The 25899-nt window shown below is 41.3% G+C and overlaps 1 protein-coding gene and 1 pseudogene across 2 annotated transcripts in view; one reads left to right on the forward strand and one right to left on the reverse strand.

Moving 5' to 3' along the window:
* Positions 1 to 25899, forward strand: part of CYP4X1 (cytochrome P450 family 4 subfamily X member 1) — a 238861-nt gene that overhangs the window by 168934 nt on the left and 44028 nt on the right. The gene's annotated exons all lie outside the window — the stretch shown is intronic.
* On the reverse strand, positions 10409 to 17219 carry LOC306670386 (cytochrome P450 4A11-like; annotated as a pseudogene). The gene is made up of 11 exons (XR_013766865.1): positions 16988 to 17219; positions 15613 to 15754; positions 14906 to 14950; positions 14294 to 14421; positions 13250 to 13374; positions 12721 to 12875; positions 12212 to 12318; positions 11936 to 12126; positions 11702 to 11835; positions 10762 to 10826; positions 10409 to 10618 (listed from the first exon to the last, which is right to left on the reverse strand). The product of XR_013766865.1 is annotated as a cytochrome P450 4A11-like (transcript).

Raw genomic sequence — 25899 nt, forward strand, 5'->3', positions numbered from 1 at the left:
TCTAGAGACATATGAATTACCTAAACTGAACGAGGGGGACATAAACAATTTAAATAGATCAATTTCAAGTACTGAAATAGAAGAAGTCATCAAAAGCCTACCAACAAAGAAAAGTCCAGGACCAGATGGGTTCTCAGCCGAGTTCTACAAAACGTTTAAAGAAGAGCTCATTCCAATACTTCTCAAAGTATTCCATAAAATAGAAGAGGAGGGAACCCCCCCAAACTCATTCTATGAAGCCAATATCACACTGATACCTAAACCAGACAGAGACTCATCAAGGAAAGAAAATTTCAGACCAATATCCTTAATGAACATCGACGCAAAAATTCTCAACAAAATTTTAGCAAATCGCATACAAAAACATATTAAAAAGATAGTGCACCATGATCAAGTGGGTTTCATCCCAGGGATGCAAGGTTGGTTCAACATCAGGAAATCAATAAACGTAATTCACCATATTAATAGACTAAAAGTCAAGAATCACATGATTATTTCAATAGATGCAGAAAAAGCATTTGATAAAATACAGCACCCCTTCATGCTCAAAACACTAGAAAAAATAGGGATAGTGGGAACATTCCTTAACATTGTAAAGGCCATTTATGCTAAGCCCATGGCTAGTATCATTCTAAATGGTGAAAAACTGAAAGGATTCCCCCTAAAAACTGGAACAAGGGAGGGATGCCCTCTTTCACCACTTCTATTCAACATCATTCTTGAGACTCTGGCCAGAGCAATTAGACAAACCAAAGAGATTAAAGGGATATGAATTGGAAAAGAAGAACTCAAACTACCCCTGTTCGCTGATGACATGATTATATATTTAGAGGAACCTGGAAATTCCACCAGAAAACTCTTAGAACTCATAAGTGAATTCAGTAAAGTAGCAGGTTACAAGATCAATGCCCATAAATCCAACGCATTTTTATACATCAGTGATGAATCTTCAGAAAGAGAAATTAGGAAAACTACCCCATTCACAATAGCCTCGAAAAAAATAAAATACTTGGGAATCAATCTCACAAAAGAGGTGAAAGACCTCTACAATGAGAACTATACAACACTAAAGAAAGAAATTAAAGAACACCGTAGATGATGGAAAGATCTTCCATGTTCTTGGATAGGAAGAATTAATATTGTCAAAATGGCCATACTACCTAAAGTGCTAAACAAATTCAATGCAATTCCAATTAAAATACCAATGACATACCTTACAGAAATAGAGCAAGCAATTATGAAATTCATCTGGAAGAATAAGAAACCCAGAATAGCTAAAGCAATCCTTAGCAGGAAGAGTGAAACAGGGGGTATTGCAATACCAGATCTTCAACTCTACTACAAAGCAATAGTAACAAAAACGGCATGGTATTGGTACCAAAATAGAAAGGTAGATCAATGGTACAGAATAGAGGACACGGACACAAACCCAAATAAATACAATTTTCTCATACTAGACAAAGGGTCCAAAAATATGCAATGGAGAAAAGATAGCCTCTTCAACAAATGGTGCTGGGAGAATTGGAAATCCATATGCAACAGAATGAAACTAAACCCATATCTCTCACCATGCATGAAACTAAACTCAAAATGGATTAAGGACCTCGGAATCAGACCAGAGACCGTGCAGATTATAGAAGAAAAAGTAGGTCCAAATCTTCACCTTGTTGGTCTATGATCAGACTTCCTTAACAGGACTCCCATAGCACAAGAAATAAAAGCTAGAATCAACCACTGGGATAGATTCAAACTAAAAAGCTTTCTCTCAGCAAAGGAAACTATCAGCAATGCGAAGAAAGAGTCTACAGAGTGGGAGAATATCTTTGCCAATTATACTTCAGATAGAGCACTAATCTCTAGAATCTATAAAGAACTCAAAAAACTCTACTCCAAGAATTCAAATAATCCAGTCGACAAATGGGCTAAGGAAATGAATAGACACTTCACAGAAGAAGATCTACAAGCAATCAACAAACATATGGAAAAATGTTCAACATCTCTAGTAATAAGAGAAATGCAAATCAAAACCACCCTAAGATTCCATCTCGCCCCAATTAGAATGGCGATTATCAAGAATACGAGCAACAACATGTGTTGGCGAGGATGTGGGGAGAAAGGTACACTCATACATTGGTGGTGGGGCTGCAAATTAGTGCAGCCACTCTGGAAAGCAGTGTGAGATTCCTTAGAAAACTTGGAATGGACCCTCCATTTGACCCAGCTATCCCACTCCTTGGCCTATACCCAAAGGACTTAAAATCAGCATACTACAGAGATACAGCCACATCAATGTTCATAGCTGCTCAATTCACAATAGCCAGACTGTGGAACCAACCTAGATGCCCTTCAATTGATGAGTGGATAAAGAAACTGTGGTATATATACACAATGGAATATTACTCAGCCATAAAGAATGATAAAATTATGGCATTTGCAGGCAAATGGATGAAATTGGAGAATATCATGCTAAGTGAGATAAGTCAATCTCAAAAAACCAAAGGACGAATGATATCGCTAATAAGTGGAGGATGACACATAATGGGGGGGAGGGAAGGGTTAGTGTTAGGGTTAGAGTTAGGGTTAGGGAGGGGGGCAAGTATGGAGGAAGGAAGTACTGTATAGAGGGTAAAGAGTGGTGGGAGGGGTGGGGGGAAGGGAAAAAATAACAGAATGAATCAAACAACATTACTCTATGTAAATTTATGATTATACAGATGGTATGCCTTTACGCCATGTACAAACAGAGAAACAACATGTATCCCATTTGTTTACAATTAAAAAAAAATTCCATCCCATCATTTGAACCAAATCTCTCAAAATCCTTTCAATACCAGATAGAAAAGAGAAACCAAAAAAAGAGAATGGCCCCCAAACCCAGAGAAGATATTGAGCTTAAGTTTGTGAAGGTTTCAAGAATATGAATTTCCCAGGATGAGATCGGTTAGAGGAGGACATGGCATAGGACATGGAGAAACATTAGAAAGAAAGAGCATAATGAGAAAGAAATAGAGACTGAGTAGAAACGACATCTGGTTGGCCAGAAAGAGATGGGGACTTCCAACCTTTGACCTGCAACCCAAGGCCTCACCTCTGGGGTTTCCAACCCTGATAACCTCAAACTGCAGTTATAGCTAGACTCAGAGTATGCCAGGTGGCCATTCGATAATTCCAGTAGGGGCTTCAAATCCAGGGAGACTTGGAGACTTCAACCCCATAAATCCTTTGGGGACTTGGATTCTGTGCAATAACTGGGAAAGATTAGGATGATCCAGGCAAGAGGCTCAAAGTTTGACTAGTTCACTCCCCTGCCACCTGTAACACCCAAGCCACAGGAGGGGTGGGGAGACTAAACCCATCAGATGCTCTGTTTCCTTTTCCAGATTAGAAAGGAGAAAGAAAAGGGAAGACAGAGCAAAAATGAAGTGAGAGGAAAGACCAGTTGGGCTCCTGCATATCATAGAGATCTAGGTCTCCATCAAATCCTGAGAAGGATTTGCCCACTGGCCTCTTGGATATGCATGTTTCTGGAGTCTCCTAGTCACCTTCCAAAGAAGGGAGTTGTAGTTCAAATGGGTGGATCAAAATTATGCTCAGTTGCTCAAAAGAGATACATAGAAAGGAGCAGAGACCAAAGGACAAATGGAGGGTAGGGAAATAGTATTTTCTTGTGGGATGACCTCACTGACAGAAGAGCTGGGGGTCCAAACCTACCAAAGCTAGGACCCAGAAATGAGATTGGGTGACTGTTCAGACAGTTGAAGGTAGGTCCAGGTCAACTATCTCTGCTGTTGGGACTCACCTTTGGGGTCCTTGAAGCAAGGGGGAGTGTTGGACATGATGGGTTCTTGTGCTCTCTTCCAGAACAATCAGGCACATGAGAGAATAGCAGGAGTAAGGTTCATCATTGGGGGCTTCTGCAGAAGCAAGAAGGGAGATGTGGTGTTCATAAGAGTGTGATGCTGGCTCAAAGAACAAAGATGTTCAGGTCTGATGGCATCTGGAGGGTAGGCAGGAACCCAGTCTCTGGATTTCATCACAGGGAGAGGTGGGGTTTTAGTTGTACCCGTGTTTTTCTTCATCATGCCTCTTCAAGCAATGTCTGCCTCTTTACCACCTTAGTCTCCACTTGGGGTGTGGTTTTTACCATGCTAATAAAGTAAAGATAACTACAGGTTACTGTAGTGAGTATGCTACACATATGTTTGAGCCCTTGCCACCTAGAATTTGCCCCTTATCGTCTGGGAAGTTCTCTAATATCAATTTTCAGAACAGGGCAGACTATCATTCTGGGTTTGATTTTGCTGACCTTGTCCTTTCTGGCTCTGACTTCTTGGTATTTCTGCTGACCACATAGCTTCAGAAGGCTGAGCTGCCTTCCCAGCCTCCCATCTCCAGGTGTGTTGCTTCATTTTTTTTTTTTTTTAATTCCGAATTTTAGGGTATGTCTGTTCACCTCAGCAGACTGAGAGCTAGCTTTCCTGTCTCAGTTAGCCACTGAGGAGTGTTGTGGGTTCAAGAAGTCTGCTTAGAGGAGGATAGCTGGAGGATGGGAACATTTCAGCTAAGCCTTGAGACAGTATTGCAGAGAGGTAATTTTTAAGTTCTTAGAAAAGGCTTGGGGAGTGGGAAAGATGACTAAAAAGGTCATAAATTATTTTTAGTACAATGTTCTCAGTAAAAATGTACACAAGAATGGACCATAAGAGCTGACAGGACTCCCCAAAGAGACCTTGTTCTGGCATATGTAAGAGGTAGCAATACATCTAAGACACCAAAATAAAAGTGCTCATAGAAATTTAAAATTAGGCATGAAGATCAAAACAACTAAGGAACTATGCACCTAGAACCCTATGACATTGTCAAAGAATGTCAGGCAGTTCTGTGGAAATCTAGGTAGTCAACCCAGGTGTGTGTTCTTATATCCTAAAGGGTTTGCTGAAAAAGACAAAATTCTTTTATAATCCTCCAAAGGAATGTCAGGTCCTTTGTGCAGTGCAGCCTTATCTAAACCAGATCCCAAATAATCTCAGTAGGGTTGCTCTACCAAGAGGAGGGACTCTGCCTGAGAGAAGGTTCACCAAGGCAAAAAAGGTGAGTTCAAAACAGGTACTGAGCTGGTCCTAGAGTTTCTGGTTCCCTCCAAAGGTGCTCTTGCTTCAGGTCCCATATCTGGACATCATCTATGTCAACCTAAATAATATACAGAGAGAAATTCTCCAAAAAATAATATTTATTTGGGAACAACATACCTTTGCAAAGGGAATATGCACATAGTTTACTACTGCTTGCAAATTCTCATCACAGTGGTCTGCTATCACCAATAAATGTCATTCTCTGGAGGATCTCTTTCTGTATGTTATTTAGGTTGATAGTCTGAATGTCTATGTCCCTCAAAATTCATTGTTGAAACCTAGTCACTAATCTGCTGATAGTGGGAATTAGAATCTATGGAAGGCAAATAGAAACTGTAGGCAGTGTCCTCATGACTCCTCCTCATCAAAGGGATGCACAGCCTCACAAAAGAGTCACTAGCTGCCTTGTTCCCAGTTGTTATATAAGAACACAAGAAGACACCATCTATGAGCCAAGATAGTTGATGACTTGACCTTGAACTTGCCAGCCTCCACAATTGTGAGAAATAAATATTTCTGTTTATAAGTACCCAGTTTATAGCATTTAGTTATAGAATACCAAGCAGACTAATACACTTTATATAATGGGAGTGAGTTCACCTTGTCCTGTGCCTGCTGAGCAAGGTCAATGCAGGGAGCAGGGTCAGGAACGTCATCAGACAGACAGACACAGGGTGTGGGTTGAGTGAATGATGTCTCTCCTCCCTCAGGATGGCCCACCAGGGGACCATTGGAGGACTGTCCAGTGGGGAAGGAGCCACTTGGGGCCTAACATCCTCTCCCACCAGCCAAGCCCATTTGCCTACCTGGGCTCCTCCCAGCTCAGCTATCTAGTGAGCCACCTGAGGAGCCTGTAGACCCTGTGTGTGAAGGAGACGGACAGGAGTTTGAGACATGGCCAGGCTGGGTTCTCTTTTTGCATCTCATAGGATCTTTTGAAGTTGTGGACACTTCCCTGCTTTGACTATTTCCTTCAGAGAGTGCCAGAACTTCCCCTCACACCAGCTCTGTGGGCAATTTTCTGTTCTGACTGTGAATTTGTTGGACAGTGGTGCCTGAACTCATTGGGAAAACTTCTTTTAGTTCACCAGAGAAGAACTTCCTCTTACTCACTGAGCTACTGCGCACCTGTTGCTGTCACAGCAATTACTTCTCTTTCTGTTCTAGAAACCAACATTTTTTGTTTTCACCTGGTTGTTACCTCTCTGAATTGTCAACCAACTTTCCCCTGTTGTCTTCCTACCTCAGAATATCACCACAGAACTGTTGTTTTAGTTCAGCCCTGGGGGAGCAGCTATAATTGTGGGTTCCTCTGATGTTTTTCTCCCTCTTCCTGGTTTTCATTTACGTTTCTGTAATGAGTCCTGAAATTGAGCATTTTAAAATGTATTTGTTGGCCATTTTCATATACCCATTGAAGAAAAGTCTATTCAGCTCACTCATCCATTTTAAAATTAGATTACTTACTTTCTTTTGGTGTTGCATTACTTATATATTATGGAAATCAATACCTTGTTGGACAGATAGTTTGCAAATATCTTCTTCCATTCTATAGGTTGTCTCTTTGCTCTGTTGATTGCTTCTTTTGATGTACAGAAGCTTTTTAGCTTGATGTAATCCCACTTGTCTATTTTTGCTTTTGTATGTGGTGCCTGTGTTCTTGGGGTCATATCTAAAATATCTTTGCCCAGCCCAATGTCCTGAAGAATATTACCTATATTTTTTCTTGTAATTTTAATAGTTTTGGCTCTTATACTTAAGTATGATCCAGTTTGAGTTGATTTTTGTACATGCTGAAAAATAGAGATCTCATTTCTTTCTTCTGTGCACGGATATCCAGTTGTTACAGCACCACCTGTTGAAATGATCTCATTTCTTCAATGTACATTCTTACTGTTTGTGAAAAAGCCGTTGACCATAAATACGTGGTATTTGTGGGTTCTCCGTTCTGTTCCCTTGGTCACAGCGTCTCTTTTTATGACAGTAGCATGCTGTTTTGATTACTGTAACTTCATAATACATTGTAAAGTCAGGTAGTATAATGCCTTCAACTTTTTTTTTTTCTCAAGGTTGCTTTGGTTGTTTGGGATCTTTTGTGGTTGCATACAAATTTTAGGAGTGATTTTTACATTTCTGTGGCTGGTGTTTTTATAGGAACTGCATAGAATTTGCAGATTACTTGGGTAGTATGGATATTTTAGCAATATTAGTTCTTCCAATCTACAAACATGGGATAACTTTGCATTTTTGTTTCCCCTTCAATTTCGTTTAACAATGATTTGCAGTTTTCATTGTAGATATGATTCACTTCATGGGTGAAATTTCATTCCTGTATTTATTAGTATTAGTACGTAACCTGAATGTGATTGCTTCCTAGGTTTCTCTCTCAGGAAGTTTGGAATTGGCATATTTAAAAAGGTACCATTTTTTTTCTATGTTGATTTTGTTTCCTGCAACGTTCCTGAATTCATTTGTTGGTTCTGACAGTCTTAGGTTAGAGGCTTTAGATTTCCCTGCATACAGAATTGTATCATTTGCAAGCAGGGATAATTTGACTATAATGCTCTTTTTCTTGTCTTTTGCTCTTGCTAAGACTTCCAGTAGCACATTGAATAACAGTGGTAAAAGTGGTCTTCTTTGTCTTGTATTTGATCTTAGAGGAAATAATGTCAGATTTTCCCCCATTCAGTTTGATATTGGCTATTGTTTTGTAATATATAGTCCTTATTGTACTGAGGTAACATTCCTTCTCTATCTAATTAGCTGCTGTTTTTTATCATGAAGGGAAGTTGAACTCTTTGAATATTTTTTCTACATTTATTTACATGATTATATGACTCTTAATTTTGTTGATGTGATGCATTACATACATTGATTCACAGGTATTGAAACATTCTTGCACCCCTAGGATAAAGCCCATTTCCTCATGATGTATAATATTTTATGTGCTTTTGTATTTGGTTTTCTAATATTTTGTAGAGAATTTTTGGATCTCTGTACAGCACATTTTTCTTTCTTTATTTTTTCTTTCTTTCTTTTTTCTTTTTTCTTTTTCTTTTTTTTTTTTTTTTTTTTTTGTCAAGTCCTTGTCTGCTTTGGTATCAGTAATTCTTCCTCAGGATGGAATTAGAAGGGAGGAGTCCCTCCTCTTAAATACTTTGGAATAGTTTGAGGAGAACTGCATTAGTTCTTCTTAAAAGTTTAGTGAAATACATCAGTGAGAAAATCCATAATCTTTTGCTTTTGGAAAGACATTTTATTATTGATTCCATCTTAATTTTTATTGATCTGTTTGAAGATCTACTCTTAAAGGAGTAGAAAGCAGTGTCACACTACAACATTCAACTTGATTCTATGTGTCCAGAAATATATGCGTTTATTCTAGATTTTCCATTTTTTCCAAGAGTTTTTGTGATAGTCCTTAAATATCTATCATACGTCTGTGGCTCTGTTGTGATGTCTCCTTTTCCATCGCTGAGTTTTAATATCTGGTTTTCTTTCTTTTTACTAACATCTTAATTGAGATATAATTTGAATACCCTAAAATTTACACTTCTCTTACTCTGTCACTTCTGGCATTAATTTTTTTAAAATAGTAAAATATATAGAACGAAATTTTGATAATTTGGTTAATTTGATTCTACAATTCACTGGCATTAATTACATTCATTATGTTTTGCAGCCATAGCCTCTATTTCAAAAACTTTTTCATCACCTCAAACAGAAATATTGTAATCATTAAGAAATAACCTCCCTTTCCCAATCCTTCATAATCTCTAATCTACTTTTTCTAGCTTTCTTTGGGGTTTATGAAATTACCTATTCTACTAGATATGACTGGAAGCTTTTTGTGTCTTTTTGTGTCTTGTTTATTTTACTGAGCATAGACTTATCAAGACCATTCCATGCTATCCATGTGTCAGACTTCATAACTTTCTATAATTGAATACTGTTTAACTGCATAGACCATATTTTTTGGTATCCATGTATTTTTTGATGGACACTCGAATGTACTCTACCTTATGACTCTTTTAAACAATACTGCAATGAATTTTGACTTACCAGTATCTGTTTCAGTGCCTCTTTTCAATTATTTGGGGTAAAAACCTGGTAGTGGAGTTGCTGAAACCTACACTAATTTTTTTCCTAGCTTTCTTTTTCCCTGATTGTTTCTTATCTTGTTTCCTAATGGGTTATACCAACTCACCTTTACCTATAAGCATAAGAGTTCCAAAGTTGTGCACATTCTGTCCAACATTTCTTATTCTCCTAAAAGATAATGTAAGCCACACTAAGGGGAGTCTCACTGTGGTTTGGATTTGCGTCATTAGTCTAACAACACATGATGTTGAGCATGTCTTCACGTCCTTCTGTTGGCCACATACCCATATTCTTCAAAGGAAGGAAGAAGTGTCTATTGAAATTCTGTGCCTGTTTTTTTTTTTTTTTTTCATGCAATGGTTGTATTCTTGTTGAATATAGGAGTTCTTTATATATCTTTATTTGATTTGAAAATATATTCTGCCCTTTTTTGGGCTATCTCTTAACTCTCCAATCCATTTTGGTTATTTTATGTGTATGGAAGAGGCAAGAACCCAAGTCATTGATTACATGTGGCTATTCAGATTTCTCTCTCTTGCCCACCTTCTCCTGCTCCTAGGTCAGGGTCAGGTCTCCACCTCTGGGACTCAGACATTGACACTTGCTCTCATGTGGTGCAGCTCCTCCTTTGCTACCACAGGACTGAGTGTCATAATGGTAGTTAGCACCCCTTGTGCTCTGCTCTCTGAGCATGGCCAGCATGAGCCCTCCTGTCCCACCTGATGCCAGAAGAAGAACTGCTGTACAGCCTGTCCAGGTCATTTCCATCTCATTCATTCTCCTTCCTTAATCCTTGGACCGGGCACTTCATGTCCAGCCTTTCCTCTCTGGCTCCTTCTTAGAGCAGGCCTGAACTGGTCCACTGACCTGTTTCCTCGGGAAACCGAGGAAGTACATAGGGAAGAGTTACAAGGAGTAGAGCCCAGGTAAGAAGCCTCAGCACCCAGACAATCCCCAGGTGCAGGCAGGGTCAGTAATGTCCTCCTTCCTCAGGCTGGCCGCTCAGGGGTGGGGGGAAGGAAAAAAAATAACAGAATGAATCAAAAACTATTACCTATGTAAATGTATGATTACACAAATGGTATGCCTCTACTTCAGGTACAGAGAAACAGTGGGTCAGACTCTCCGAGTGTGTCCTGTCTTCTGGACACAGACACAAACACACGACACCGTCTACCCACAAAAACCAATGAACAAGGGCCTACATGAAGAAGCCACATAGAAAACTAGGGATTACACATACTGGGGACGTACGTGACAGAGACTCCCTCTTCTCACCACCCCATTGCCACTCAGAGGACATCTCACCTTGATCCTCCTGAGAAGGGCAGGAAGGAGTGGCTGTGTCGAGAAGAACCAGGTGCAAACCGAGAAGGATCAAACACCTGCAGAGACAGCAGCAGGGCCAGGACAAGTTGGGACCAAGTCCCTGCTTTCCAACCACGAGGAGACAGGATCACAAGGCGGGAGCAGGAGGAGGTGTTGGTCCTGGGAGACAATCCCCTTCCATCCCCACAGGGCCTCATACCTCTGGGTTTGGCCACACCTTCGGGTTGTGGTGAAGGCCATAAATGAAGAGTGTGACCATGATACCTGTGGGACGGTTAGGAGACAGAAGACTAATTATGCCAGTGGGCCAGAGCCCTGGTCTCTCAACCAGAAGGAACATGCATGCTTAAGTTGCCTGAATCCCAGAAGTCATCACTTTGTGCAGGATGATTTTACTACAAGAAGGCAATGTTGGCATGGCAAAGCACCTGAGCAAAGGTGAGGACCAGAAAACCATGAGCCTAGGATTGAGAGCAAGAAAATGTTGGAGACTCACTGCTGTAGTAAATGAAGTGACAACACACAGTCATCCAATACGCTGCGTGAACCAGTGGGAGTAGACGTGCTCTCACCCAACACTCCCAGGCACCCTTCAGAACACACTGGTTAGCTCCCATTTCCATAAGATATACTGGAGTTTCACTGAGGTCCATTATCTTTTCCACATTCACACAGCTGGGATGTGGCAGACTCAATGCTGGGTGAGACAATGGGTGGCTTCCTATCAGGGCAGGAATACCAGCTTTTCTCTTCTCTCACCCTCAATGTTCCTTAGATTCTGGACCACCTGATTTGTACCATGGGTTCTCAGGCTCTCCCTCCTTTGCCTTGACACATGGAAAAAAGTCACATCTCCCAGATCTGTATGATTCTCTCCCTTGCACTTCTTAAGTACTGACAATTACAAGGCTAATATCTGGAGGGCGATATTTAATCTAGAGTCTCACATTTTTTATTGAGATTTTTCTAATTTCAAGTTTCATGTCAAGCATTTCATAAGACTCATCCAAATTTCAAAGTATCCAATCCATAGAGGAGGTAAGGGAGACTGAGAGGTTCATAAGAGCTAAAACATGGTGGATTTCTGATCCTTCTTTTCTCTAAGAAAGCTTAACAAAGTGAGTATACGAAGCTCATACCTTTGGGTAAGGAGCGTCCATCAGGGAAAGTGATAGGTTTGCCAAGATCTCTGCTCACATTTGGTACTGGCGGATAGAGCCTCAGGGCTTCCTTGATGCACATGGTAGTGTAGGGCATCTGGTCCAGGTGGTCCCTGAAGTGAAAGACATCCTGATGGGCAGGCAGAACCCAGGAAGACGTGCACTTGTCCTTATCAGAGGCAGGGCCTTTCCACCTCTTGAGTTCTCACTCACCAGGTAATGGAGGCTCCATCCCCCAGAAGGCTCTGGACCTCCTCCCTGCACTTCTGCTGATGCTCAGGGTGTGTGGCCAGAGCATAGAAGATCCAGGAGATACCACTGGCTGTGGTGGCATGGCCCTCAAACATGAAGGTGTCCACCTCAGCACGCAGGTCCTTATCAGACAGGCTGCTCCCATTCTCCATCTGGGGAGGCCATGGATGAGAGAGCAGGGTTTGTCCCTTGCTCTGCTCCTGGGCAAAGCCACAGGCTTCTTTCCCACACACTCACTTTGGCAAACAGGAGGATGTCCAGGAAATCCAAGTGCCTCTTCCTCCTGACCTTCTCCAGCTCTCCCTCATTCTGCAGCTGAGCCTTCCTCTGCCTGATCACTTTATCTGTCCCAGGAAAGAAGTTACAAGGCAGAACACACAGCTGCAGCAACCCCTAATAAGCCATGTACCCTCTATGACAATCTGGTTGCCATATAGAACTCAGGATGCACAGGTGCGTGGACATGTGGGAGGCCAGCACTATCTGATCCAGGGCTTGCCTCCCTCAGGAGCATAGCCACTGGAATCCCTGTTGAATGCTGGTGGGATGAGTCTCATTCAACATTAATAATGTGACGATACTGGCATTGTGCTAAACCTGACACACTAACGTCTCAGCTTCTAGTGCCCAGCATGAGGTGTCCTAGGTTCTGCATGTGAGCAGGGGCCCTGCCTCTGTCTCAGGGGCCATGGTCCTATCTTTTAGACAGCCAGGTAAAGAAAAGGAGACAGAATTAGAAACAGAACCTGTGTGCTCATGAGCAAACGGGCAGGCCTGGTGGAACAAGCGGCCATCAGTGGTCAGTCTGTAGAAGGTGTCATTCTGGTGAAAGACATTCCTCACACGAGAAAAAATGAAGTAGTTCAGATCCCCAACAGCCTTGATGTAGGATTGGGAATTCCTGATGGAGAGATGGCAGAACAGACTGTTCTATGGAGAGACATGACCTGGAAGCCGAGTGGGTTCTATGAGGAAGGTCCCTCAATGATGGGGACAGACAACACTGAGGTACACCATATATCTGTGCCACATCTCTTGTGAGCATTTGGCCTGTAGAAGATGGCATGAGCAAACAGGCTTCTACCCCATTCAGGAATCAGGGACCTGTGGCTGGGGCACATTTGGGTCTGGTCAGGAATTAGGGCTTGGCCTGGGACTACAGTAAGAATCTCCCATTTTACAGTGCTGAGCATTCAAGATGCATCACTCAACTCTTGGTAAATTTACGCCAGTTGGTAAGAACAAGGATCCCACAGCTGAGGATTTGGCACTAACCTGTCCAACTGGATACTGCTTTGGTATTTGAAGGCACACTTCATGATAGTGTCCAGGGTCATCAGGGAGACATGCTGAAAAATTTCCAGAAGGGAGTCCTGCCCAATAAGCTGCTCCCATTTGTCCTGGGGAGGGAGAAGATCATTTCTCTTCTCAGTTCCCCAGAAGGCCTGTGCTAATTAGGCTACCCTCTTTCTCTGCATCTCCACGTATGCTTTACTGAATCCCTGGGCCACAAGCATTTTCAAATTAAGAGTGTGAAGCAAATATTTGTATTTTGATTCCTCTTTCTCAGAAATGTTCATAGAAAATTAAACAAATATTTACATAATAGCTTATTAAATTTAGAAACTGGGGGAAACAGTTATGACCATTCAATTGATGAAAAGACACTGGGCCACTCTTTAGGTTTGAAATTCATGAGCTAGACTTAAAAACTGGCAGAAGACCAAATATGAGGACAAGATCATGAAAAGCAAATAGACCCTGTAGTGTATATGAACCACATATTGAAAACACTTCATTTCATTATTCTTCATGGAAAGTTGCTGAGCATTGTTAGATCATTGAGCTGAGTTTTGATGGGTGTGATAAGTTTTGATGGTTTGCTGTGAGATGTGGACCTGGTATCAATATCAATACATGGGTCACTCAAGTCCATGTGGAAGCCCTCAGGTCCACCAGGAATGAATCATACCAGGGAAGATGCACCACTACTGAAGATGCCATTGACCAGGCAAGTGGAGGACAGGTACTCCTGTTGTCAAAATGGATCAACTCCTCCTCCAGTCCACTGTTCTAAAGACTTGGAAGTGGAAAGAAGAATCTATATCCACCAGAAGAATCTCTGCCTTGGACCATAAAATAGTGACTCTTTCCTGATGCCTGTGTCCACTCTGTCCCATCAACTTTTGAAGACCTAACTCTCACAATAAAGGCCTGATATTGTAATTCTGTGTGACTGTTTCTGATGGGTGTTTGAGTGAGGATCTGAGTGTGTGCCTCTAGTGAGTGAATGGAAATGAAAGGGAGAGAGAGACTCACCAGCATCACTCTGACGGAGTCAGCCATGATTCCCATGTAGGTCTTCAATATGTCATAGTGGAAGGCTGGGGTCAACATCTGGCGGTGTTGGAACCACTTCTGCCCATTCAACAGGAGCAAACCGTACCCTGGGTCATACATGGTCATGTGTGTGGAGTGAGTGGGCAGTGGGATGAGAGGGAGACTGGGACCATTTGGGAGAGACTGATGCTAGGACTCTTGGAGGAAGAGACCCAAAAGCTAAACTTCTGTGCATAAAACATTAATGACTGGTGATTTTCAGAAATATGAATTTCCCAAATGGGCTGTGACATCTAAAGTAATTATGACAGCTGCAAAGTCAATGTGGAAAGGATTTGTGGGCAGGAGAAAGAGGTGCCTAAGTACATGTCAGGCTGAGACTGGATATACCTAGAAGTAGAGGTGGAAGGAATGAGTCTCAGGAGGGCCCACAACAGCTTGAGGAAGGGTGGGGTTCTGGATAGAAGAGAAGAAATGAGGTTTCATATAGGGTCTATCACGGTAGTGGCCCATAAACTCTTGTTCTCTGAGAATCAGAAAGAGGCATCTTGCCAACCCTAATAGGACAGTGCCACTTTTAGATGTACATACCAATCCAAGGAGCCAGACATCTGTAGGTACTAGGAGCTTTGGGATCTGAAAAGTAACAGAATTAGTTTCAAAGGTGAGACAAATAATGCAGAGTTAGGGCAATTGAGGTTGAGGCCATGAGCTGTCATGAGTTCTGATGACATTTCATCCCATGTCATCTCCCACTGCCTCCAATTCCATTGTTTCTTGGCTGGACCCTCAAAGGGGTCAGAAAGACAGGCTCCATGGACCAGCAGACTGCAGTGAGGGGCTGGAAAGGAACAAAGGCCATATTATCAACGCCAAAGAATATAACTGAGCCGTGGAGTGTTTTCACAATGAGTGATGGCTTAGTAAGCCCATTACATAAACAGGGGGAAATTAGAGGTTTCAAATCCAAGTCACTGTGGATATGAAGTTTGTTTTCAGATACAGGCCAATATACCTAACAGATCACCTCCGTAGTCTACTTAACAAATCACCACAGTTGAGTTTAAAGAAGAGAGAGTAAAAAAATAAGACAAAAAAAAATCAGCCCACAAGCTGTTGTAAATATCCACTATGAAGTCAGTACTGTTGCCCATACACTAGGTGTGTCCAGGGAGAACAGTATGTAGATTATTTTGATATTTTTTAATGGATTGCCACCTTTTTTCTGGACTTTCACAGACATGGGGCATGTTCTCAGAAGAGAAGAACTGAAACTGTTGAATTGGGGCTTCACTCACCTGATCTCCCCAGAATCACCTTCAGGTAGTCAGGGTCATAGACAAGGATGCGAACTTTGCTGCCCCAGAGCCATCATGGGCACGCACTCGGGAACTCACCTACCCATGTCAGAGTGTGTTTCAGCTCCTGGTCCTTTGGGATCTGATATCAGGGAAAAGGCAAATCTTTAAAAATCTTCACTTTTTCTGGTTTGGGGACTGCAGTGAAGGGCAGCATAACCATAGGGACATATTTCTGGATCTTTCAGCAGAAGTTAGAGATTTGGGACTGTGTCTGGAGACTGATCTGTGCTGTCTCCAGACCTTTTCTGTCTCCCAGAACTTGCCCTAAGCTGGATCCTATGGCCCTGTAGGATAGAGCTGTGTGCCTCCGTGGAGCTGTGGGGGTGAGAGCTCAGCTGTCTGCGTGAGCTTCACGTCCTCCACCTCCTCCTAAGTGTGTTCAGAACACAATCCCTTGCAGAGCTCCCTTCCCACTGCCCCTTACCATGCTCTGTGCCCGTCCTCAGGGCTGGAAGTGCAGGAAGTTCACCTGTCCCTCCACTGCCCTAAGGCTGTTCCTTTCCCTCCTTCCTCTCACTCTACAGAAGGTGCCAGGCTTTGCTGGGGGCACTGAGGTACGAGAGAGTGTTGGTGTGCCCAACCCCAAAGGGCTCACAGTGCAAGGTGTGTTGAAGGAGAGATAAACAAATCTTCTCTTGGGGGCAAGTCTAACACCAGTCACGCTCACCTGCAGAAAGTGTGCTGCCATTCTCCTCACCTATACCCATGACCTACATTTGCCCCCCAAAACACACACTGTGGAAACAGCTTTAGTTTGCAGCCAACAGAGCCATTTGGACCCTCCCTCTGAGCAGAGGTAACTGATTTCCTGTGTCCTGACATGTCCTGATATTCATTACTCATATCTCTCATTACCACTCAGCAAGCACCCCTCAGGTAGTGACTCCAGCACACTAATGTCTGAGTTTCAGAGAAAACTCAGGACCAGAAAATAGTATGACGTTCAGTGATTGGGGCAAGAAAGCATGCAGAAGGCCGGTTCTGAGTGGGGGTTCTCTAAGGGGTCTAGGTGTGCTTAGTCTGGAGTGGCAAAGACTCAGGAAGAACCAACCATAGCCCTCTACCATGCCGGGCTGCCAGGACAGATGTCAGATCTGCATGGTGATGGATTGAGTGACAGAGCTGAATAATAGCAAGACAGGCTTCTATTCAGTGAGTGAGCTCCTGGCACTGGGATGAGCCCAGCTGGGAGGTAATCTGGGTGTTCCTCAGGTACTGAGTGCATGCAAGAGGCTTTGTCCTGTGGACTTCCTGGCCAGTCTTTGGGCTGCAGCCTCCCTTCCCTCCTCCTCCCCTTTACATTCCTTCCTACCTTGTGCCCAAAGAACCAGTGGGAAGGTGGGGATGGAAATTGCTGGAGGGCTTTGAGCAGCCACTGCCTGTGCAGGAGGAAATGGACAGCCTTGAAGAGCAGCAGAAGCAGGCCAAGCAGGGAGGCCAGCTGGAGGAACCCAGAGATGCCACCCAAGCGTCTGGTGAGGCTCAGAGCAGAGATACTCATGGTGCGAAAGCTTCTGGATCACTCACTATTCCCTTGTCACTGAGGGCCCCTGGCTAAGTCTGGGAGGATGGTCCCACCCACTTGTGGGAGGGAGAAGGGTGAGGGCAGAGCTTAGTTGAGAGTACAGAATTGAGTAACTTGAAAGTTTCACCTTGGGAAACAGTGAGGTTAAAACCTTATCTGCCGACAAAGGCAATGGCCATGCACACACCTACTTTCCCCTCTCCATATTGATTACATATATTTTTTGGGCACCAATTATGTGCTAGGCTACATTCTAGTTGGTGTGGTACAGCTGCTTGAAGAACAGACATGAACTCAGAAATAAGAATCCCATAGGTAATTAATCAAACATTCAGTAGGTATGGGTGTTTGTATTAATACCATTATTTAATGATGAAGAATTAATTGTTATAAAGAAGTAAATTGAGGTGTTTGGAGGAAAAGAGCCTTCAAAGCAGGTGAGGGGGCTCAGGGCTAAGTTGCTCATGGTGCAGAAGCTTCTAGATCACACACTCTCCCTCACTGTCACCAAGAGACTCTGACCAGCGCTGCCTAAGTCTGGGATAATTGCTTCATGTACATGTGGGAGGGAGAAGTTTGAGACAGAACTGGACCTGAGTCTAGAGTCAATTAACCTGAAAGATTCACCTTGGGAAACAGTGAGGCCCATGTCTCATCAGCTGACAGAGGCAAAGTCCATGCACATACTCACTTTCCCTTCAACATATTGCACACAGATATCTGTTGAGATCTTTGTTCTGGGCATGCAGACAAGTGCTTTTCCATATCATCTTCTTTCACCTTAGTGAGACTGTCATGGAGTACCCAACACCCTCCCTTGATCTTTTCAATCTGTTCCCAGATGATTGTCTCATCATGGGCAGCTCCTGAAAGATATGAAGATTTTTCTCATTCCAGAGCCTTTCTGCTTGCTTCCCTGCCCCAGATTGCTCTGCCCCTACTCTTTACCCACTGAGACCTTGTATCAACTTTCCAGGTTCACCTTCAACCTCCTCTCCATCAAGAAGCCTTCTGAGAATGCCCTCTTCAAGCAGGTCCTCTCTGGTGACAGCATCTTTATTTTCTTCCTGCACTTTCTGCTCTCTGTGACAATTACACTTAATTGTCTTCTTACCTATTTTCCCTCTTCTGCCTAAAATGAAAGGGCAGAACCACATCTTTCTTGTCCCTCTGAACTGGCTACAATTAAGCTAGGAACAGGTAGGTTTTCATAGAACACAGTATGAAAGTCAGAATATCAAAGGGAGAAGTGAACATCATCCACTGGCTTTGCAGTATCCTCTTGAGAAAAGAGGTGAAGGACCTCTTCAATGAAATTTGTGGAATTATAAAAAAACAAATTGAAGAAGACCTTAGAAGATGGAAACCACCCATGTTCTTGGATAGGCAAAATTAATATTGTCAAAGGCAGATATTAATATATTATATTAATATATATTAATATATTATATACGTATATATTATATATGTATTATATATTATATATATGTAATATATATTATATATATTATATATATATTATATACGTATATAATATATTAATATATTATAATATATTAATCTCTGTATATTAATGTTCTGCAATTTGCGTATTACTCAGAGCTTTCTTGGCCTAGCTGGAGCTCAGGGTATACATGGAGCAAGATAAAAAGTTAAATGGAACATATGTTGGTGAACTGAGTTGTATAAGTTGCCTGGTTCCTGACAGGCTGTGGACCTTCTTCTATCACCTGGTTAAACACGTCCTGTGAAACAATGTGTTGACAAGTGATTGTAAAACATGGCCTGGGAGGAGTTTGGAAGAAGGCTCCCAGTTCTGGCAGCCTTTCCACTTACAAGCCATATGGCCTTGAGTGAGTTATCTAACCTCTCTAAGAGCAGGTTTCCTTATCTGTCCAGGGTATTGCCAATTTACCAGTTTTTAAGTGTTTAATGTAGCACTTAAATTGAGCTACCCTGGGAATAAATGATACTCAAAAAACGTGTTCTTTCTTGATACATTCTTTATTTGTTGTTGTTCCACAGTCCCACTCTTCCCTGCCTTGATCCTCCTCCTCAACTCTACTGCTATCTCTTTTAAATGTATTATTTTCCATTACTGTAATTTTAATAATATGAGAACACATCTACTACTGTAGTAACAAAACAGCATGGTACTGACACCAAAACAGGCATGAAGACCAAAAGAATACAATAGAAGACACAGAGACAAATCCACATAAATAGTTATCCCACACTATACAAACGTGTGAAAAACACACATTAAAGAAAATGTACACTTTTTAACAAATGATGCTGAGAAAACTGGAAATTCATATGTAGTAGAATGAAATTTAACCCCTATCTCTCACCCTACACAAAACTAAACTCAAAGTGGATCAAAGACCTAGACATTAGACCAGAAACCCTGCACCTGGGGATCCAAAATGGCGGACCAGAGGGAGGCTGCATTCCTTGTCACTCTGTAACTCCGGTTTCAAGCAGAGGATATCTGTTTCTTGGTGAGGCAGCTCTTGCTGCATATCGATTCTCTGGTGTTTACCCCATTTGTCTGCTGCGATGACCTGCAGTCTACCAGAATATCAACACCTTTTTTGAGTGCAGATTGCTCACTGTCAGACGCCTATCATCCGCCATTTGCCTGCTTCTGGCCGGTCCATTGCGTGCCTTACACCTATCCATCACCCAATGCACAAGGTTCACCTCCCTATTGTCTGACAACAGTCAGCAAACTGATCGCCGACCGCCAGTGGAGCTACAGCTCCCTGCTGTTGCCTGGAAGTTCTCTGTCACAGTACCTGCAGGTTTGATTACATGTGGCTGCCACCATTTTGAGACAACAGCCAGGCCCCACAGGACCCCTGCCGGACTGACTGAGCCCCGTCTCCAGGATCCCTCAGCCTGACCAATCACTCCCTGCCTCTGGGGCCCTCACACCCCCAGACCAACTGACTGCGCCCTATCACCGGGACCCCAGACTGACTGATTGCACCTGGCCTCCAGGATCCCACAACCACACCAAACACACTGGACCTCCAGGACCCCTGCCTGACCAACTGCATCCCGCCTCCAGGACCTCCAGCTGACCACGTCCTCACCCTGAGCTGCAGCTCCCCATTTGCCAACACATTTCAAAGCCAGAGCAGCCATCTTGGATAATCGTGGAAGCCGGAGCTTTGATCTTTAGGTGGGGAATCTTTTGATCCCATCCTGAGATGCCAGCTTGAGGCTTGAAGCTCATTGTCAGGTACCTCTCATGCATCAGGCTACTTATCACTGGGAGGTTTCATTACTATATGACTGTTATACTGTAGATTTTCTTTTTTCTCCTTAAAGAAAAAAATTTAAGTTTTTATTTCTTTACTTTTCTTGCTCTCTTTTCCTTTTGTTTACCTGTACCTTCAGAGTCTCTTTCTCCCTTTTTTGCATGCTAACATCCAATTTCTTTTGATTACACTCTCACCCTTTCTATTATCTAGAACTTATGTATAATCTTTTCTTATGCCATTAACAGCCACATTCTACATCCCTCTGCATCCTCTTTGTCCTCCATTAGAAACTGAAGACCTTATTTCAAACCTGTTTGTTTTATTGAAGATAATATTTGAACTCATTCTGTTTATTATGACAATTTTGTTATTGTCCTCATAGGGGCTATTTGGTCTAGGATTGCATAGTGTCTGATTTGGGCACTGCTAATATTGATCTCCCCTTAAAGAAAGGGTTTTGGAAACCTATAGGGCCACTAAAGCCTATAGGGGGAAATCTGCAATACCCCAGATCTACACTGCTAGAGGGGAAGATGCTGAGCAACATGAAAAAACAAGGGAAGAAAATGATCCAAACAAATCTAGATTCTATAGTAATAGAATCCAATGACAGTATGTTAGAAGAAATGTCAGAAAAGGACTTCAGATTATACATGATTAAGATGATTCGTGAAGCAAATGATGAGATAAGAGAGCAAACACAGGCAATGAATGATAATACCAATAAGCTGAAAGAGCACCTGCAGAAAGCAAAAGATCATTTCAACAAAGAGATAGAGATTCTCAAAAAAAAAAAAAAAAAAAAAAAACCAAATGGAAATCCTTGAAATGAAGGAAACAATAAACCAAATAAAAAACTCAATGGAAAGCATCACCAACAGACTAGACCACTTGGAAGACAGAACATCAGACAATGAAGACAATATATTGAATCTTGAAAATAAAGTTCTCCAAACAGAGAAGATGGTAAGAAATCATGAACAGATTCTCCAAGAACTATGGGACATCATGAAAAGACCAAATTTAAGAATTATTGGGATTGAGGAAAGCACAGAGATACAAACCAAAGGAATGAACAACCTATTCAATGAAATAATATCAGAAAATTTCCCAAACCTGAAGAATGAAATGGAAAATCAAATACTAGAAGCTTACAGAACACCAAATGCACAGAATCTCAACAGATCCACACCAAGACACATTATAATGAAAATGCCTAACATTCAAAATAAAGATAGGATTTTGAAGGCTGTGAGATAAAAGCATCAGATTACATATAGGGGGAGAGCAGCAGACTTCTCAACCCAGATTCTAAAAGCTACAAGGGCCTGGAACACCATATTTCAAGCTCTGAAAGAACATGGTTGCCAACCAAAAATCCAATACCCAGCAAAACTAACCTTCAGATTTGAAGATGAAATAAAATCCTTCCATGATAAACAAAAGTTAAAAGAATTTACAAATAGAAAGCCTGAACTACAGAATGTTCTCAACAAAATATTCCATGAGGAGGAAATAAAAAACAACAATGGACATCAGCAAAGGGAGGAACTACCGTAGAGAAAAACCACTCAAAGGAGAAACCAAGCCAACTTAAAAACCAAAAATAAGCCAAATGACTGGGAATACAAATCATATCTCAATAATAACCCTGAACATTAATGGCCTAAACTCATCAATCAAAAGACATAGACTGGCAGAATGGATTAAAAAGAACGACCCAACAATATGCTGCATGCAAGAGACTCATCTTATAGAAAAAGACATCCACAGACTAAAGGTGGAAGGATGGGAAAAAACCTACCATGCACATGGACTCAGTAAAAAAGTGGGGGTTTCCATCCTTATATCAGATAAAGTGGACTTCAAGCCAAAGCTAGTCAGAAGGGATAAAGAAGGACATTTCATACTGCTTAAGGGAACCATAAATCAGGAAGACATAACGATAGAAAATATTTATGCCCCAAACAATGGTGCATCCCTGTACATCAAACAAATCCTTCTCAATTTCAGGAATCACATAGACTACAACACAATAATTCTGGGTGACTTTAACACACCTCTGTCACCACTAGATAGATCTTCCAAACAAAATCCAACCAAAGAAACCACAGAACTCAATAACACAATCAATAACCTAGACTTAATAGACATATATAGAATATTCCATCCATCAACAAGCGGATTCACTTTCTTCTCAGCAGCACTTGGAACCTTCTCAAAAATAGACCATATGTTATGCCACAAAGCAGCCCTTAGGAAATGCAAAAAAATAGAGATACTGCCTTGTGTTCTATGAGATCATAATGGACTGAGAGTAGAAATCAATGACAAAATTAAAAAAACAGAAATTACTCCATCACCTGGAGACTAAATAATATGCTATTGAATGAAACATGGATAACAAAAAACATCAGGGAGGAGATGAAAAAATTTTTAGAGGTCAATGAGAATGATGATACAACATATCAAAATCTCTGGGATACTATGAAAGCAGTACTAAGAGGAAAATTCATTGCATGGAGCGCATTCCAGGAAAGAATGAAAACTCAACAACTAAATGACCTAACATTACAGCTCAAAGCCCTAGAAAAAGAAGAACAGAATAACAGCAAAAGTAGTAGAAGACAGGAAATAATTAAAATCAGAGCTGAAATCAATGAAATTGAAACAAAAGAAACCATTCAAAAATTGACAAAACAAAAAGTTGGTTCTTTGAGAAAGTAAACAAAATAGACAAATCCTTAGCCACACTAACAAAGACAAGGAGAGAGAAAACTCAAATTACTAAAATTCGTGATGAAAAAGGAAATATCACGACAGATACCACTGAGATACATAATTAGAAGCTACTTCGAAAATCTGTATTCCAACAAAATAGAAAGTACCGAAGACATTGACACATTTCTAGAGACATATGCTCCTCCCAAACTGAACCAGGAGGACATACACAATTTAAACAGATCAATATCAAGCAATGAAATAGAAGAAGCCATTAAAAATCTACCATCCAAGAAAAGCCCAGGACCAGATGGATTCTCAGCCGAGTTCTACAAGACCTTCAAAGAAGAACTCATTCCAATACTTCTCAAAGTATTCCAGGAAATAGAAAAGGAGCGTACCCTATCAAACTCATTCTATGAAGCTGATATCACCCTCATACCCAAACCAGGAAAAGACACATCAAGGAAAGAAAATTTTAGACCAATATCCTTGATGAATATAGATGCAAAGATCCTTAACAAAATATTGGCAAACCATATCCAAAAGCATATTAAGAAAATTGTGCACCACGATCAAGTGGGATTCATCCCTGGAATGCAAGGATGGTTCAACATTCATAAATCAATAAACGTAATCCATCATGTCAATAGACTTAAGGATAAGAATCATATGGTTATTTCAATTGATGCAGAAAAAACGTTCAACAAAATACAGCACCCCTTCATGCTCAAAACACTAGAAAAAATAGGGATAGTAGGAACATACCTGAACATTGTAAAGGCTATTTATGCCAAGCCCATGGCCAACATCATTCTTAGTGGAGAAAAACTGAAACCATTCCCTTTAAAAATGGGAACAAGACAGGGATGTCCTCTTTTACCACTTCTATTCAACATTGTCCTCAAAACTCTAGCCAGAGCAATTAGGCAGACTAAAGAAATTAAAGGGATACAAATAGGAAAAGAGGAACTTAAGCTTTCACAGAAGATCTACAAGCAATCAACAAACATATGGAAAAATGTTCAACATCTCTAGTAATAAGAGAAATGCAAATCAAAACCACCCTAAGGTTCCATCTCACCCCAATTAGAATGGCGATTATTAAGAATACGAGCAACAACAGGTGTTGGCGAGGATGTGGGGAGAAAGGTACACTCATACACTGCTGGTGGGGCTGCAAATTAGTGCAGCCGCTATGGAAAGCAGTGTGGAGATTCCTTAGAAAACTTGGAATGGAACCACCATTTGACCCAGCTATCCCACTCCTTGGCCTATACCCAAAGGACTTAAAATCTGCATACTACAGAAATACAGCCACATCAATGTTCATAGCTGCTCAATTCACAATAGCCAGACTGTGGAACCAACCTAGATGCCCTTCAATTGATGAGTGGATAAAGAAACTGTGGTATATATATACTATGGAATATTACTCAGCCATAAAGAATGATAAAATTATGACATTTGCAGGCAAATGGATGAAATTGGAGAATATCATGCTAAGTGAGATAAGCCAATCTCAAAAAGCCAAAGGACGAATGATATCGCTAATAAGTGGAGGTTGACACATAATGGGGGGAAGGGAAGGGTTAGAGTTAGGGTTAGGGAGGGGGGCAAGTATGGAGGAAGGAACTACTGTATAGAGGGTAAAGAGGGGTGGGAGGGGTGGGGGGAAGGGAAAAAATAACAGAATGAATCAAACAACATTGCTCTATGTAAATTTATGATTACACAAATGGTATGCCTTTACGCCATGTACAAACAGAGAAACAACATGTATCCCATTTGTTTACAATAAAAAAAAAAAAAAAAATTAAGAGAAAAAAAAAAAAAAAATCTACCATCCAAGAAAAGCCCAGGACCAGATGGATTCTCAGCCGAGTTCTACAAGACCTTCAAAGAAGAACTCATTCCAATACTTCTCAAAGTATTCCAGGAAATAGAAAAGGAGCGTACCCTATCAAACTCATTCTATGAAGCTGATATCACCCTCATACCCAAACCAGGAAAAGACACATCAAGGAAAGAAAATTTTAGACCAATATCCTTGATGAATATAGATGCAAAGATCCTTAACAAAATATTGGCAAACCATATCCAAAAGCATATTAAGAAAATTGTGCACCACGATCAAGTGGGATTCATCCCTGGAATGCAAGGATGGTTCAACATTCATAAATCAATAAACGTAATCCATCATGTCAATAGACTTAAGGATAAGAATCATATGGTTATTTCAATTGATGCTGAAAAAACGTTCAACAAAATACAGCACCCCTTCATGCTCAAAACACTAGAAAAAATAGGGATAGTAGGAACATACCTGAACATTGTAAAGGCTATTTATGCCAAGCCCATGGCCAACATCATTCTTAGTGGAGAAAAACTGAAACCATTCCCTTTAAAAATGGGAACAAGACAGGGATGTCCTCTTTTACCACTTCTATTCAACATTGTCCTCAAAACTCTAGCCAGAGCAATTAGGCAGACTAAAGAAATTAAAGGGATACAAATAGGAAAAGAGGAACTTAAGCTTTCACAGAAGATCTACAAGCAATCAACAAACATATGGAAAAATGTTCAACATCTCTAGTAATAAGAGAAATGCAAATCAAAACTATACTAAGATTCCATCTCACCCCAATTAGAAAGGCGATTATCAAGAATATGAGCAACAATAGGTGTTGGAAAGGATGTGGGGAAAAA

This window comes from Sciurus vulgaris (assembly GCF_902686455.1).
Source record: "Sciurus vulgaris genome assembly, chromosome: 1".
NCBI classification, from domain to species: Eukaryota; Metazoa; Chordata; class Mammalia; order Rodentia; family Sciuridae; genus Sciurus; species Sciurus vulgaris.